Raw genomic sequence first — 16,591 nt, forward strand, 5'->3', positions numbered from 1 at the left:
TTCCCTGCTTCCTCAAACTCCCACATTGGGAATATTTTGCTGGGAACACCAGTGGCTGGTGGCCTGGGCCAAAACCAGTGTGGCCCCGCCTCTCTGGTTTTCAATTTCCAGGTCTAACAGGCATCTATGTGTCTGTTCACGGGATATCAGCCCTCCCCCACTGTTAACGTATCTCAGATGTCTACACTTTCTTCAGGGCTGTGACGTATGTGCTGGTGCAGAAAAGGGGGATGTCTTTTGCAGAGGACTCAAGATCAAGAGAACGAGATGGACCGGCCAGACTGCTCCCACTCGATGTCAGGAAGATAAGGTGGCCGTGTAGTTAGAATTCTGCAGGGAAACATAGCCTATAGAGTCTATGGGTTTGCGGATCCACAACTTTTATTTTATCAGTAATGCCAACCAAGCTCATAAGAGACTGACATATAATCCAGAATGCCAGTCTACTCATTTTCAATGGGGGATAAAGCTGGTCAGTGACCAGCATGGTTAAGTCCAATAACCTGGACATAACCATGTATGATCTCAACCAGTAACTCCTGTGTCTGGTTTCTAATGACAATTCCAAGAACATAAGACCCACTCAACCTTTAAATCCAAATTTTCAGATGACTCCAAAGCTAAATGGAAATGATTTGATATTGAACTCTAAATCTGCATTATCTAGACTATCTCTTACCCAGTTGGGTAACCCAGAAGCGACAGTAAGAGGCTCCTGCTTTCCCAAAAATCACAGGGCGTAAAGATGAAAAGCACTGGACAGGCAAGACCCCCAGGGAATTTGCAAAGCTGCTCTTGTGTCTTTGTCTTTTTGACCTTGAAGCCAGGAGAAATTCTAAAAATACAAATGTATTCATTTTTAAAACTTGACTTTACTGACTATTGTTCAGATCCCCAAGCCTACAAAAATAATTTTATTTTTTTAAAAATGCTCCCTGCCCCAAAGGAGTTTACAATCCCTTAAAGGAGACAGATGAGTCCACAGATCAGAAATACAGATACTATGTGAACACCAGTAAAACTGCCTAATCCATAAAGAGTCGGGGGGTAGGTATGGTTGGCCAAGTTTATCAGAATTTATGATTCTAGGGCTGAATCTTGAACATGGGTAGAAGTTAACCAGGTGAGAAGCGTGGGTCACGATACTCCAAGCAGAAGAAGCTTTATGGGCAAAGGCAGAGGCTGAAAAGCACAGTGCTTAGGGGACCTACAAGCAGTTCAGCTTGCGTGGAGGCAGCATGAGATGAAAGTCTGGGCTTGTAACTAGGAACCATGCCAAGGAGTTTGGACCTGATTCTTAGAACACTGAGAACCACTGAGAGATTTAAGCAGGTTGTGATGGGATCAGATTTAAGTTTTAGAAAGAACCCTCTAGCTGCAGGACTGAAAAGGGTTTAGAGGGAGGCAAGGCATGAAGATAACACATAGTCTCTATATAAACCATATAATAGTGTCACTAGGGTCTGAACTAAGGAGGTGGCAGTAGGGATAGAGGATACAGGTAACGAAGGAGCCGTTAAAGACGCTGACTTGACAAAGCTTGATGAGGAACTGAGTCCTTGAAGAAGGTGAGAGAGAAATCAAGGATGATTCCCTGGTTTAGGGTTTGGGAGACTGGGTGGGGGGTGATGCTGGCCACTGAGATAGGAGCAGGTTTAGAAAGATGATTTCCCTTTGGAAATGTCGGAGTTCAAATGCCTGTGGAAGGCCTAGGGGAGGAGGCCCAGCATGCCCAGGGCCGTTTTTTATCCCCACTCACCTCTCACATCACCTGAGGGACTCTCCCTGCCTGCCTCCAGCCTGGACGAAGGTCCACCAGATTACTGACGTCTCTGCCCTGTGGGCAAGGACCAATTTCTTTTCATTTCTGTATCCCTGCTCAGGCTTTAGCACACAGTAGGTCAATGTGTATTTGTTGAATTGCCTCAAATTTACAGAAATACAGTTCTTGGGGAATGAATAAGTTGCTATTACAGATGGAAGACCAGAAAAACAGCTATGAGCAGAAGGCCAAGGAGACACTGCAGAAAGTGCTGGAGGAGAAAATGGGTTGCAGAACAGCAACTGCAGAGCAAACAGGTGTGGGGATGCTCCATAATCCTTGGGGCTGGGAACCCTGGGGCAGTCTGGGTGGCAAGGAAGGGAGCCAGCTGCACAACTCCCCGGAACCCCCAAGGCACCACCCTCTCCTCTGATCTCCCTCAGCGGTCCCCGGCCCTGGCCGAGCACAAGTGTGAAGAGTGGAAGAGCCAGTACGAGAGCCACCCCCAGCATGCAACTGTCCCCTACCCTGCCAGCCCAGTAATCATGAACGCCGTCTTCCTTCTCTTTTTTACAATGTGGTACATATGGATTTTTTTTGAATGAGATTCAACCAGCTTTTAAACCTTTCTTCTTTCTAACAATATCAGTACTCTCTGACTCTCCAAATGCGCCTTTTCAAGTTGATTTAATTTATGGAAACATCACCCTTCATACTTTCCCTTTCTTTTTTAAACCTCCCCATGGTAGTGGAATGTAGTAGAAGGAGATTTGGCCTGGGAGTTTGGACACCAGGGTTCTAGCGGCAGTAACCCACAGTTACACACGTTATATTATTAAAGAAAAAAGTAACTTACAGAAATGTATGAGGCCATTATGCACATACACACAAATATATATTCACTCATATATCCATAAAAAAGTAGTCTGGAAGGTTCTATAAAATGTTAAAGGTGTTCATCCCACGGTGGAGGAGATATACGTTAACTATATTACCCTCTTAAATTTTTACAGTAAATATATATTACTTTTATAATTTAAAAAGCCAAACTTTTCATTTTTAAAAACCTAAAACATGAAAGAAAACTGGAAAACCAACAAAATTAAAACAATCCCTAAGTCTGAGGCAACAATTTCTTTATCCGAGTACAAGTGATGAATTAAAATACTAAGAATGGTGTGTGACACCTTAAAGTATAGAAAAAAATACAGTAAGGCAAGTAGGCATTAAGATAATGGAACATAAAAAGTTACCCAGATATATTCAGACAATGGACTACTATTCCAGTAATAAAAAGAAATGAATTACTAATATGAGCTACACGGATGAGTCACAACAACATGAGGAGCCAAAGAAGCCACGTGCAAAAGGGTACTTGTTGTATGCTTCCATTCATATGAATTTCTAGAATAGGAAACACTAATACATAGTGAAAGAAAGCATGTCAGTGGTTGCCTGATGCCAGGCCTGGGAAACTGACTGTAAAAGGACAAGAAGGAACTTTTTGCAGGTATTGGAAGTGTTCTGTATCTTGACTTTGGCGATGACAATATAGATATACACATTTGTCAAGACTTATCAAATTACATGCTTAAAACGGGTACACCTCGTTGAATGTAATTCATACTTCAATAAAGTTGATTTTAAAGTTAAATTAAAAAGTCACCTATGGGGACTTCCCTGGTGGCACAGTGGTTAAGAATTCGCCTGCTAATGCAGGGGACGTGGTTTCAAGCCCTAGTCTGGGAAGATCCCACATGCCGCCGAGCAACTAAGCCCGTGCGCCACAACTACAGAGCCTGTGCTCTAGAGCTCGTGAGCCACAACTACTGAGCCCGTGTGCCACAACTACCGAAGCACACGTGCCTAGAGCCCATGCTCCACAACAAGAGAAGCCACCACAGTGAGAAGCCGGCGCACTGCAACAAAGACACAATGCAGCCAAAAATAAATAAATTAATAATAATTAAAAAAAAAAATAGTCACCTAGATGTCTGAGTGAGACAGAGTTCCTTTCAGCTTTCAGTCCCAGCTCTTCTCTGAAGCCTCCCCTCATTCACCCTGGCAGCATGTGACCACTTTGCATCTCTTTAACACCTTATATTTATCGGTTCCATTCAGATTGGATGCTTGAAAAGTTTTGTGTATTTTATGTCTATCTTCCATTCAACTTGGTTCCTCTAAGGCAGGAACAATCATCTCTTTCATAAATTGAGACCATTACAAAAACAGAATTATGTTCCCTTTCCTCTCAATCAGGGGAATTTGAAGTAGGATTGATGAAATCCTGGAAATCATAAGCAAAAATGTCATTTCTGCATTTTTATGGCCACAGGGTCCTGTTTTCATCAGATTCTTGAAGATATCACAGAGCCCAACAATGTTAAGAATCTCTGCTTTGAATCCATGTGCTTTCACCCAGCTCTGTGGTACAAGGCACCCTGCCCCTGGGGCAATCTGTCTGTGGTCCCTGCAAAGATGATAAACCCACATCAGAGACACTCACTCTTCTGCATGTCAGTGGACTCCACTGCCAGCTCTTCCTCCACAATGACGTCACTCTCGCCATCTTCAAGATTCATTTCTGTCTCATCTAGAACACTGTCTTCTTCCTCTTCCTCCTCCTCATCTTCCTTGGAGACATCCTTTAATGTGGCAAGTAGTCTGTTGTAACCAGAAACTTGTTCTGGTTCACTCTATGCTTCACTTTCAGAACTTGAAGTATCTATAAACTCTCTGACTAAAAGGAAAATGGGGATTTTAAAAACAAAAATTATACTGTTCTTGTTGCTACCCCACGACTATCATCAGGTCCACAGTGGAACCAAGTTCAGACTTTTCTAGATAAAAACTAGCTTTTCTGCAAATATGCAGTCCTATCTATTCAACCAGACCGAGCACCAAATTTGTTTCAAACAGCTAATCTAGCTATGATTCTAGAAGCGCTTCCTCTTCTTTGAACTGCTCATGTTCCACATGGGAATACAGCAAACTAAACACACAGAGCTTTAGGTTATAAGGCGATCTAACCTATGTGTCAGACATTTGGCACCTTTAAAGGAGCAACAGGAAAACTTACAACAAAAAAGTGTACTTTATTTCTGAGTCTGTGGTAATGAAATAAGACCTTTGATGATTTTGCACTCTATTTTATGTTAAGCAAACATGACATTCCCTCTTAGGATTCACCAAGAGCCCTCTGGTAAGCCTCCTTAACAGGTTCTAACAGGCTAATCTCTCAGGACAGTTTCATACTCTATACTATATTAGTTATCACAATGGCATTTTAACAGACATCTGCACTTAAAACTAAGCAATATTACTAAAGTATAGCTTACATCTAAAATCAAAGAGAGTGGAAATGTAGCCAAACTTTATTACCATATATAATCTTAAAAGTAACAGTCCAGAATCTACTATCATAAAGAAGGTATAAAGCATTACCAGTTGACAAGTCTGTGGTTTTGCTTCCTTTCTGGAAACCCTGAGAAGAAACAGGCAATGTTAAACTTTAACTACAGTAGGTAGCAATTAGGAAAAGTCTAATGATACAACTTTAAATGAACATGGCAGACTATACCGTTATAAATACATTATATCTATTGTCAAGTAAAAACTCCATATGCATTTGGACAGGTTTTGGAAGGATATGCCAAATAAATAAGAGACGAATGAAAAAGTCTAACAAGACCACATGACAAATACTACAGTCACACAGTAACAGGCTCTCATCCAAAAGATGGGAAATTTTGGCAAATAAAAGCCCTCGGGGTTCACCTTTTCTAGCAAATTTCTTAAGTAGACTATCCCTCTAACTGTTGATAAAGCAGCCCAAAGGGGTGGGATGAGCACTAAGATCATAACTGAGAGTCTGGACACTTAGAGAGGAACCCACAACTACCCAAACATTAGTTTCCTCATGGTCATTGAATAGATAGGTGATGTCGAGGGTCCCAAGCAATTCTTTTTTATTTTTTTTAACTTCTTTAATTTATTTATTTTGGCCTGCTATGGGTCTTCGTTGCTGCGCCCGGGCTTTCTCTAGTTGCGGCGACAGGTGGCTTCTCTTGTTGCGGAGCAGGGGCTCTAGGCTCGCGGGCATCAGTAGTTGCACCACCCTGGCTCAGTAGTTGTGGCTCGCGGGCTCTGGAGTGCAGGCTCAATAGTTGTGGCGCACGGGCTTACTTGCACCGCGGCATGTGGGATCTTCCCGGACCAGGGCTCGAACCCCTGTCCCCTCCCTTGGCAGGCGGATTCTTAACCACTGCGCCACCAGGGAAGCCCCCAAGCAATTCTTTAAAAACATAGAAAACGAACACAAGCTTATAAAACCTCTGCCCAGTCGCCACACAGGAGGCGTGCCGTCTAGCATAAAACTACAGGCTCAACAAAGGGTAGGAAGACCGGCGAAGAACCCCACCTCAGGCGGGAAGCCGCCAGGATCCCCGGGCGAGCTAGGCCGGCGCCGGGGCAGCGTGGCACGCGGCGGGAGCTGCCCTGTCACTACCCCCGGGGCACCGGCGGACCAAACGCGGGGACACGCGGGCTCCCACCGGGAAAGGACGCCGGCAGCGCCGGTCCCAGCCTCGCCTCTCCATACCTGTCATAGAAGGGATGCTCCTCGCCGAAATCCCTTAGATGCTTCTTCTGCCTTTTAGTTAGGGAGTTGAGCAGCTGGCTCTGGCTCCGGCTCCGGCTCCGGCTCCCGCGTTTGCCCATGGGGAAGACGTCAAGTCAGCCAACCTCCAAGAATCGCGTTTTTCACCTGGAAGTCGTCTCGTCAACCCACTCACGCGGGATTGCCAACGGCGCTTTACGGCGGAAGCAGGGTGCCATAAAGCAGACCCGCTTTACGTCGCGCTTGTACGACAGGCGTTAGAACCTCCTGTTTCCCATTCCGCCCCCTAGCGAGGCGCTTTGGAAGCACGCGCACGCATGCGCAGCTTTTCTCTGAGCCCCGTAAGGCAGGCAGGCAGGCAAGGGAGGCTTCGGGCTTCCCCAGGTGGGTAAATGGGTGGGTGTACTTTGTGCGTCTGTTTTGGCTGTGAGAATCAGCCTGCATAAACGTGTAGTAACTGAGATGGTTGAATGCAGTGCCTTTCTATTATGCCATAATACAAATACCAACTAACATTTAAGGCTGCCGGTGCATCTCAATTCATCCTCACAACAGTAAACAAATAGGCCTTGTTAATAAGCCTGATATTGGAGATGAGAAAGCTGATGCTTACAAAAGGTTACATACACACTAGCAAGAGAGGAGATGGAAACCTAATTCTCTCTGATGCGACCACAGGCTTTTCCCACTAGGATCTGCCACATGCGTGTGCTGTGTGAAGAATGAGGACGCAAGGCTGAGATTCCCGCCCTTACCCTACCCCCTCATTTTCTGAAAGTATTGCAAGGGCCCTTGGTAACATATCTGTTCTGGCATTTTTCATGTTATAAAAGCAAAAACACATCCAGAGAGGTAAAGTGACTTTCCTAAATCACCCGGAGAGTCGATGTTAGAGAAAGCAGTAAAACTCAATAAAGTGTCTCAAAACTGAATTGGGGCAAATTGGGATGGAAAACTTTTAAAAGTTAAGTAACTTTGCTATATCTGGGTCGTGGTGGTGGTTACACCTGGTATACAATTACCAAAATTAATCAAACTGTACCTTTGAAATTGGTACATTTTAATGCAAGTAAATAATAATCTCAATAAACAAAGAGGTGAGAACAGCGCAACTGGACTTAATACTCTAGAGACAGGCAGAGTGTGCAGGGATACTTAAAAACCACAGGATAGGGCTTCCCTGGTGGCGCAGTGGTTGAGAGTCCGCCTGCTGAGGCAGGGGACATGGGTTCGTGCCCCGGTCCGGGAGGATCCCACGTGCCGCGGAGCGGCTGGGCCCGTGAGCCATGGCCACCGAGCCTGCGCGTCCGGAGCCTGTGCTCCGCAATGGGAGAGGCCACAACAGTGAGAGGCCCGCGTACCACAATAAATAAATAAATAAATAAATAAATTTTAAAAAGATAAAAGTCTCTAGTAGAGAAATTGTATCAGAGCCTAGTATTAAGAGCTGTAGAGCCACAAGTTTCCCACGATACGGCCTTAGCAGAGGCTGTTAAGGCAGTGACAGAAAATTTGTACCGAGGGAAATAGCAGAAGAGTTTGCCTGCAACTCACGAAAAGGATCCCTGCACTTGGCCTGAAGGAAATCAGCAAAATTTGTAACAGCTTGTGTATTTGTATGCGGGACTGAGAATGAATTTCATTTTTTAATTTCTCTGAATTATCACGTAAGATTCAGAAGATGCTCTCTCTGCCTAGAAGCCACCCCACTGGGATAACTATGCCTACGGAGTGCCTTTGCCTATGACTCCTACTTGCTAACCGACTGGCAGCCTGGCCCCAGGGCCTGGTCGCTGCTCCCAGTGCAATGGTGGATATGGTGTCAACAGTTGCAAAATCAAAGCCCCGTACATCCTCTCCATGCCTCGGTCCCACCCCCCAACCCACTCACCACTGATGTTCAGGAAGGGGAAGGTGTCCTGGATGGGAACGTGGTGCTGTGACTGGTCCAGCTCACCTTCCTCATCTTCTTCATCCACACCATTATCTTTCTCATCCCAAGGAGCAGATCCAGTGGATCCTACCCGAGAAACACACACACACACACACAAAGGTCAAAAGTGAGGCGCTCACGTTGCACTGTCACCCCTGCAGCTGACCCACTGTTCAAGCTAGGCACTGCCAGCACAGAGGTTCCTTGGGTTCAGTGTGCACCCTCAATGCCAAAGAGTGGGAACCAAGGGTGTTCACCCCACTCCCAGCTCCTCCTACGGAGCCCCAGTACAAGCTCTCATCCCCTCCCCTATCCAGGAGCTGCAGACCCTACTCCCCTCTCCTAGAAATCTTTTAATTCCTACTCTAAACCCCTTTCTACACATTCGCATCCCTTCTAAGGACCCAAGGAGCACAGCTTCTCTCCTTTGTAAGCTTACTGTGAAGACAGACCCTTCCCTCATGGCAGAGCCTCACTAGATTCACTGGAGGTCAAGTCTAAATTATCTGGCTCTTAGTCGGAACTGGCTAAACATTGAGTAAATATAGGGATCAGGTGGTATTCTCCTAGGAAAAATACCATACAAATTAAATGATCACTTACCCATCATTTATAAAGAGAACTTAATAGCCTTCATAATGTCATGGCAATTGATTCTTAGAACAGCCTTTGAAATACGCAGGAAAGATGAGAACCCAGATTTTATAGTGGAAGAAGCTGAGGCTCAAAACGTTGAATGACTTGATTCAATGTCCCGCAAGTAGTGAAATGGAAAGACCGAGGTTTATAACTCAGACCTTCTAAGTTTTAAGCCCTCCGTCTTCTAAACTACCTGGCCTCTCTTCTCAGTGTTGAGTCCCAAGAGAAGTTATTTTTTATAGAACTCAATACCCCCTCTTCTTTCTAATGCTTTACTGTTCCACTGGGTGGGCAGGAAGACTGTGCTGAGTTTATATCTTTTGTTCTCTGGGTTCTTTCTAGGGACAGCATTTCTTGCTTTGTTTACCAGTCTTCAACTTTGTAAGCGAGGCGACTTTCAAGTCGACTATCGCTTTAAGGGTCCAGCCGGGAACCTGGCACACTGTCCACCTTCTCCCCAGCAGCTGGGGCCTCACCTGGGTTAATGATAGAGCCCTGGGGCTGGGGGATGTCACACACTTGATATATCTTCACTGGGTTCATGGGCACCTCCTTGGTGCCGTTGTACATCAGGTTGAATTCCCTGCTCTTGTTGAGCGCACAGTGGAGCTGGGCCTTCCATTTAGCTGGGTCGGGGTCGTCCACCCCTTCCTGGTACTTCCCCTGTCTCCACAGCCCAGGCCTGAGGGATAGGAAACTGCAGTGAGTGCCTGCTTGTTGCCCAGAAACACTGGAAAGTGTGCCCCTCCTCCCTCGTACAGACACAGATACACACAGCCCTGCCTGACCGCCCCATCACCCCAACTCCAATTTACAGAGACTGCAGCAGAAAACACCACGCTGGGGACCAGGCAAGGCAGGGCCTGAGACAAATTCAGCCAAATGCAAATACAGTATTTTAAAAAGAGGAGCCTCATTTCAAGTGCTTGTGCCAGCATCATCTGTCAAGACTACAATGGCCTTAATGAAGGGTTGAAAATAAAGAAAAATCTGGAACACGTATACACCAAAATACTAATGGCAACTTTTGGATAGCAAGATTTCAGGTAATTTTGTTTTGTTTTGCTTGCCTTATTTGTTTTTCACATGAATTGCTTATATAATAAGAAGAGAAAGGGAGGTGGCGTATGATATGAAGAATTTAGGCTTGCAGTTCCCTCTCCCTTCAGTCTTTAACCTGATGCACAAATAACTGTTGAAACCAAGTACCTTTAGGAGTAGCAGCCCATAGGAGGGCAGGAAGCACGCTCTGGGGGTTCAGCTGGCCTCAGTGCGAGCTGAGGGCCTCAAGTCCTAATAAACTCACACCACCTGCCTTTCCCTGCTTCCTCAAACTCCCACATTGGGAATATTTTGCTGGGAACACCAGTGGCTGGTGGCCTGGGCCAAAACCAGTGTGGCCCCGCCTCTCTGGTTTTCAATTTCCAGGTCTAACAGGCATTTATGTGTCTGTTCACGGGATATCAGCCCTCCCCCACTGTTAACGTATCTCAGATGTCTACACTTTCTTCAGGGCTGTGACGTATGTGCTGGTGCAGAAAAGGGGGATGTCTTTTGCAGAGGACTCAAGATCAAGAGAACGAGATGGACCGGCCAGACTGCTCCCACTTGATGTCAGGAAGATAAGGTGGCCGTGTAGTTAGAATTCTGCAGGGAAACATAGCCTATAGAGTCTATGGGTTTGCGGATCCACAACTTTTATTTTTTCAGTAATGCCAACCAAGCTCGTAAGAGACTGACATATAATCCAGAATGCCAGTCTACTCGTTTTCAATGGGGGATAAAGCTGGTCAGTGACCAGCATGGTTAAGTCCAATAACCTGGACATAACCATGTATGATCTCAACCAGTAACTCCTGTGTCTGGTTTCTAATGACAATTCCAAGAACATAAGACCCACTCAACATTTAAATCCAAATTTTCAGATGACTCCAAAGCTAAATGGAAATGATTTGATATTGAACTCTAAATCTGCATTATCTAGACTACCTCTTACCCAGTTGGGTAACCCAGAATCGACAGTAAGAGGCTCCTGCTTTCCCAAAAATCACAGGGCGTAAAGATGAAAAGCACTGGACAGGCAAGACCCCCAGGGAATTTGCAAAGCTGCTCTTGTGTCTTTGTCTTTTTGACCTTGAAGCCAGGAGAAATTCTAAAAATACAAATGTATTCATTTTTAAAACTTGACTTTACTGACTATTGTTCAGATCCCCAAGCCTACAAAAATAATTTTATTTTTTTTAAAATGCTCCCTGCCCCAAAGGAGTTTACAATCCCTTAAAGGAGACAGATGAGTCCACAGATCAGAAATACAGATACTATGTGAACACCAGTAAAACTGCCTAATCCATAAAGAGTCGGGGGGTAGGTATGGTTGGCCAAGTTTATCAGAATTTATGATTCTAGGGCTGAATCTTGAACATGGGTAGAAATTAACCAGGTGAGAAGCGTGGTTCACGATACTCTAAGCAGAAGAAGCTTTATGGGCAAAGGCAGAGGCTGAAAAGCACAGTGCTTAGGGGACCTACAAGCAGTTCAGCTTGCGTGGAGGCAGCATGAGATGAAAGTCTGGGCTTGTAACTAGGAACCATGCCAAGGAGTTTGGACCTGATTCTTAGAATACTGAGAACCACTGAGAGATCTAAGCAGGTTGTGATGGGATTCAGATTTAAGTTTTAGAAAGAACCCTCTAGCTGCAGGACTGAAAAGGGTTTGAAGGGAGGCAAGGCATGAAGATAACACATAGTCTCTATATAATCCATATAATAGTGTCACTAGGGTCTGAACTAAGGAGGTGGCGGTAGGGATAGAGGATACAGGTAACGAAGGAGCCGTTAAAGACGCTGACTTGACAGAGCTTGATGAGGAACTGAGTCCTTGAAGAAGGTGAGACAGAAATCAAGGATGATTCCCTGGTTTAGGGTTTGGGAGACTGGGTGGGGGGTGATGCTGGCCACTGAGATAGGAGCAGGTTTAGAAAGATGATTTCCCTTTGGAAATGTCGGAGTTCAAATGCCTGTGGAAGGCCTAGGGGAGGAGGCCCAGCATGCCCAGGGCAGTTTTTTATCCCCACTCACCTCTCACATCACCTGAGGGACTCTCCCTGCCTGCCTCCAGCCTGGAAGAAGGTCCACCAGATTACTGACGTCTCTGCCCTGTGGGCAAGGACCAATTTCTTTTCATTTCTGTATCCCTGCTCAGGCTTTAGCACACAGTAGGTCAATGTGTATTTGTTGAATTGCCTCAAATTTACAGAAATACAGTTCTTGGGGAATGAATAAGTTGCTATTACAGATGGAAGACCAGAAAAACAGCTATGAGCAGAAGGCCAAGGAGACACTGCAGAAAGTGCTGGAGGAGAAAATGGGTTGCAGAACAGCAACTGCAGAGCAAACAGGTGTGGGGATGCTCCATAATCCTTGGGGCTGGGAACCCTGGGGCAGTCTGGGTGGCAAGGAAGGGAGCCAGCTGCACAACTCCCCGGAACCCCCAAGGCACCACCCTCTCCTCTGACCTCCCTCAGCGGTCCCCGGCCCTGGCCGAGCACAAGTGTGAAGAGTGGAAGAGCCAGTACGAGAGCCACCCCCAGCATGCAACTGTCCCCTACCCTGCCAGCCCAGTAATCATGAATGCCGTCTTCCTTCTCTTTTTTACAATGTGGTACATATGGATTTTTTTTGAATGAGATTCAACCAGCTTTTAAACCTTTCTTCTTTCTAACAATATCAGTACTCTCTGACTCTCCAAATGCGCCTTTTCAAGTTGATTTAATTTATGGAAACATCACCCTTCATACTTTCCCTTTCTTTTTTAAACCTCCCCATGGTAGTGGAATGTAGTAGAAGGAGATTTGGCCTGGGAGTTTGGACACCAGGGTTCTAGCGGCAGTAACCCACAGTTACACACGTTATATTATTAAAGAAAAAAGTAACTTACAGAAATGTATGAGGCCATTATGCACATACACACAAATATATATTCACTCATATATCCATAAAAAAGTAGTCTGGAAGGTTCTATAAAATGTTAAAGGTGTTCATCCCACGGTGGAGGAGATATACGTTAACTATATTACCCTCTTAAATTTTTACAGTAAATATATATTACTTTTATAATTTAAAAAGCCAAACTTTTCATTTTTAAAAACCTAAAACATGAAAGAAAACTGGAAAACCAACAAAATTAAAACAATCCCTAAGTCTGAGGCAACAATTTCTTTATCCGAGTACAAGTGATGAATTAAAATACTAAGAATGGTGTGTGACACCTTAAAGTATAGAAAAAAATACAGTAAGGCAAGTAGGCATTAAGATAATGGAACATAAAAAGTTACCCAGATATATTCAGACAATGGACTACTATTCCAGTAATAAAAAGAAATGAATTACTAATATGAGCTACACGGATGAGTCACAACAACATGAGGAGCCAAAGAAGCCACGTGCAAAAGGGTACTTGTTGTATGCTTCCATTCATATGAATTTCTAGAATAGGAAACACTAATACATAGTGAAAGAAAGCATGTCAGTGGTTGCCTGATGCCAGGCCTGGGAAACTGACTGTAAAAGGACAAGAAGGAACTTTTTGCAGGTATTGGAAGTGTTCTGTATCTTGACTTTGGCGATGACAATATAGATATACACATTTGTCAAGACTTATCAAATTACATGCTTAAAACGGGTACACCTCGTTGAATGTAATTCATACTTCAATAAAGTTGATTTTAAAGTTAAATTAAAAAGTCACCTATGGGGATTTCCCTGGTGGCACAGTGGTTAAGAATTCGCCTGCTAATGCAGGGGACGTGGTTTCAAGCCCTAGTCTGGGAAGATCCCACATGCCGCCGAGCAACTAAGCCCGTGCGCCACAACTACAGAGCCTGTGCTCTAGAGCTCGTGAGCCACAACTACTGAGCCCGTGTGCCACAACTACCGAAGCACACGTGCCTAGAGCCCATGCTCCACAACAAGAGAAGCCACCACAGTGAGAAGCCGGCGCACTGCAACAAAGACACAATGCAGCCAAAAATAAATAAATTAATAATAATTTTTTAAAAAATAGTCACCTAGACGTCTGAGTGAGACAGAGTTCCTTTAAGCTTTCAGTCCCAGCTCTTCTCTGAAGCCTCCCCTCATTCACCCTGGCAGCATGTGACCACTTTGCATCTCTTTAACACCTTATACTTATCGGTTCCATTCAGATTTGATGCTTGAAAAGTTTTGTATATTTTATGTCTATCTTCCATTCAACTTGGTTCCTCTAAGGCAGGAACAATCATCTCTTTCATAAATTGAGACCATTACTAAAACAGAATTATGTTCCCTTTCCTCTCAATCAGGAGAATTTGAAGTAGGATTGATGAAATCCTGGAAATCATAAGCAAAAATGTCATTTCTGCATTTTTATGGCCACAGGGTCCTGTTTTCATCAGATTCTTGAAGATATCACAGAGCCCAACAATGTTAAGAATCTCTGCTTTGAATCCATGTGCTTTCACCCAGCTCTGTGGTACAAGGCACCCTGCCCCTGGGGCAATCTGTCTGTGGTCCCTGCAAAGATGATAAACCCACATCAGAGACACTCACTCTTCTGCATGTCAGTGGACTCCACTGCCAGCTCTTCCTCCACAATGACGTCACTCTCGCCATCTTCAAGATTCATTTCTGTCTCATCTAGAACACTGTCTTCTTCCTCTTCCTCCTCCTCATCTTCCTTGGAGACATCCTTTAATGTGGCAAGTAGTCTGTTGTAACCAGAAACTTGTTCTGGTTCACTCTATGCTTCACTTTCAGAACTTGAAGTATCTATAAACTCTCTGACTAAAAGGAAAATGGGGATTTTAAAAACAAAAATTATACTGTTCTTGTTGCTACCCCACGACTATCATCAGGTCCACAGTGGAACCAAGTTCAGACTTTTCTAGATAAAAACTAGCTTTTCTGCAAATATGCAGTCCTATCTATTCAACCAGACCGAGCACCAAATTTGTTTCAAACAGCTAATCTAGCTATGATTCTAGAAGCGCTTCCTCTTCTTTGAACTGCTCATGTTCCACATGGGAAGACAGCAAACTAAACACATGGAGCTTTAGGTTATAAGGTGATCTAACCTATGTGTCAGACATTTGGCACCTTTAAAGGAGCAACAGGAAAACTTACAACAAAAAAGTGTACTTTATTTCTGAGTCTGTGGTAATGAAATAAGACCTTTGATGATTTTGCACTCTACTTTATGTTAAGCAAACATGACATTCCCTCTTAGGATTCACCAAGAGCCCTCTGGTAAGCCTCCTTAACAGGTTCTAACAGGCTAATCTCTCAGGACAGTTTCATACTCTATACTATATTAGTTATCACAATGGCATTTTAACAGACATCTGCACTTAAAACTAAGCAATATTACTAAAGTATAGCTTACATCTAAAATGAAAGAGAGTGGAAATGTAGCCAAACTTTAGTACCATATATAATCTTAAAAGTAACAGTCCAGGGCTTCCCTGGTGGCGCAGTGGTTGAGAGTCCGCCTGCCGATGCAGGGGACACGGGTTCGTGCCCCGGTCCGGGAAGATCCCACATGCCGCGGAGCGGCTGGGCCCGTGAGCCATGGCCGTTGAGCCTGCGCGTCCGGAGCCTGTGCTCCGCAACGGGAGAGGCCACAACAGTGAGAGGCCCACGTACCACAAAAAAAAAAAAAAAAAAAAAAAAAAAAAAAAAAAAAAAAAGTAACAGTCCAGAATCTACTATCATAAAGAAGGTATAAAGCATTACCAGTTGACAAGTCTGTGGTTTTGCTTCCTTTCTGGAAACCCTGAGAAGAAACAGGCAATGTTAAACTTTAACTACTGGTAGGTAGCAATTAGGAAAAGTCTAATGATACAACTTTAAATGAACATGGCAGACTATACCGTTATAAATACATTATATCTATTGTCAAGTAAAAACTCCATATGCATTTGGACAGGTCTTGGAAGGATATGCCAAATAGATAATAAGAGACGAATGAAAAAGTCTAACAAGACCACATGACAAATACTACAGTCACACAGTAACAGGCTCTCATCCAAAAGACGGGAAATTTTGGCAAATAAAAGCCCTCGGGGTTCACCTTTTCTAGCAAATTTCTTAAGTAGACTATCCCTCTAATTGTTGATAAAGCAGCCCAAAGGGGTGGGATGAGCACTAAGATCATAACTGAGAGTCTGGACACTTAGAGAGGAACCCACAACTACCCAAACATTAGTTTCCTCATGGTCATTGAATAGATAGGCGATGTCGAGGGTCCCAAGCAATTCTTTTTTTATTTTTTTTAACTTATTTATTTATTTTGGCCTGCTATGGGTCTTCGTTGCTGCGCCCGGGCTTTCTCTAGTTGCGGCGAGAGGTGGCTTCTCTTGTTGCGGAGCAGGGGCTCTAGGCTCGTGGGCATCAGTAGTTGCACCACACCGGCTCAGTAGTTGTGGCTCGCGGGCTCTGGAGTGCAGGCTCAATAGTTGTGGCGCACGGGCTTACTTGCACCGCGGCATGTGGGATCTCCCCGAACCAGGGCTCGAACCCCTGTCCCCTCCCTTGGCAGGCGGATTCTTAACCACTGCGCCACCAGGGAAGCCCCCAAGCAATTCTTTAAAAACATAGAAAACGAA

General features: G+C 44.5%; 1 pseudogene across 1 annotated transcript in view; it reads left to right on the top strand.

Annotated features, from left to right (window-relative positions):
* The window catches only part of LOC308610386 (centrosomal protein of 78 kDa-like), a 312,551-nt pseudogene that overhangs the window by 231,180 nt on the left and 64,780 nt on the right, over positions 1-16,591 (top strand). The window lies entirely within an intron of this gene.

Source organism: Mesoplodon bidens (assembly GCF_964165515.1).
Source record: "Mesoplodon bidens genome assembly, contig: HAP1_SCAFFOLD_211, whole genome shotgun sequence".
Lineage (NCBI taxonomy): Eukaryota > Metazoa > Chordata > Mammalia > Artiodactyla > Ziphiidae > Mesoplodon > Mesoplodon bidens.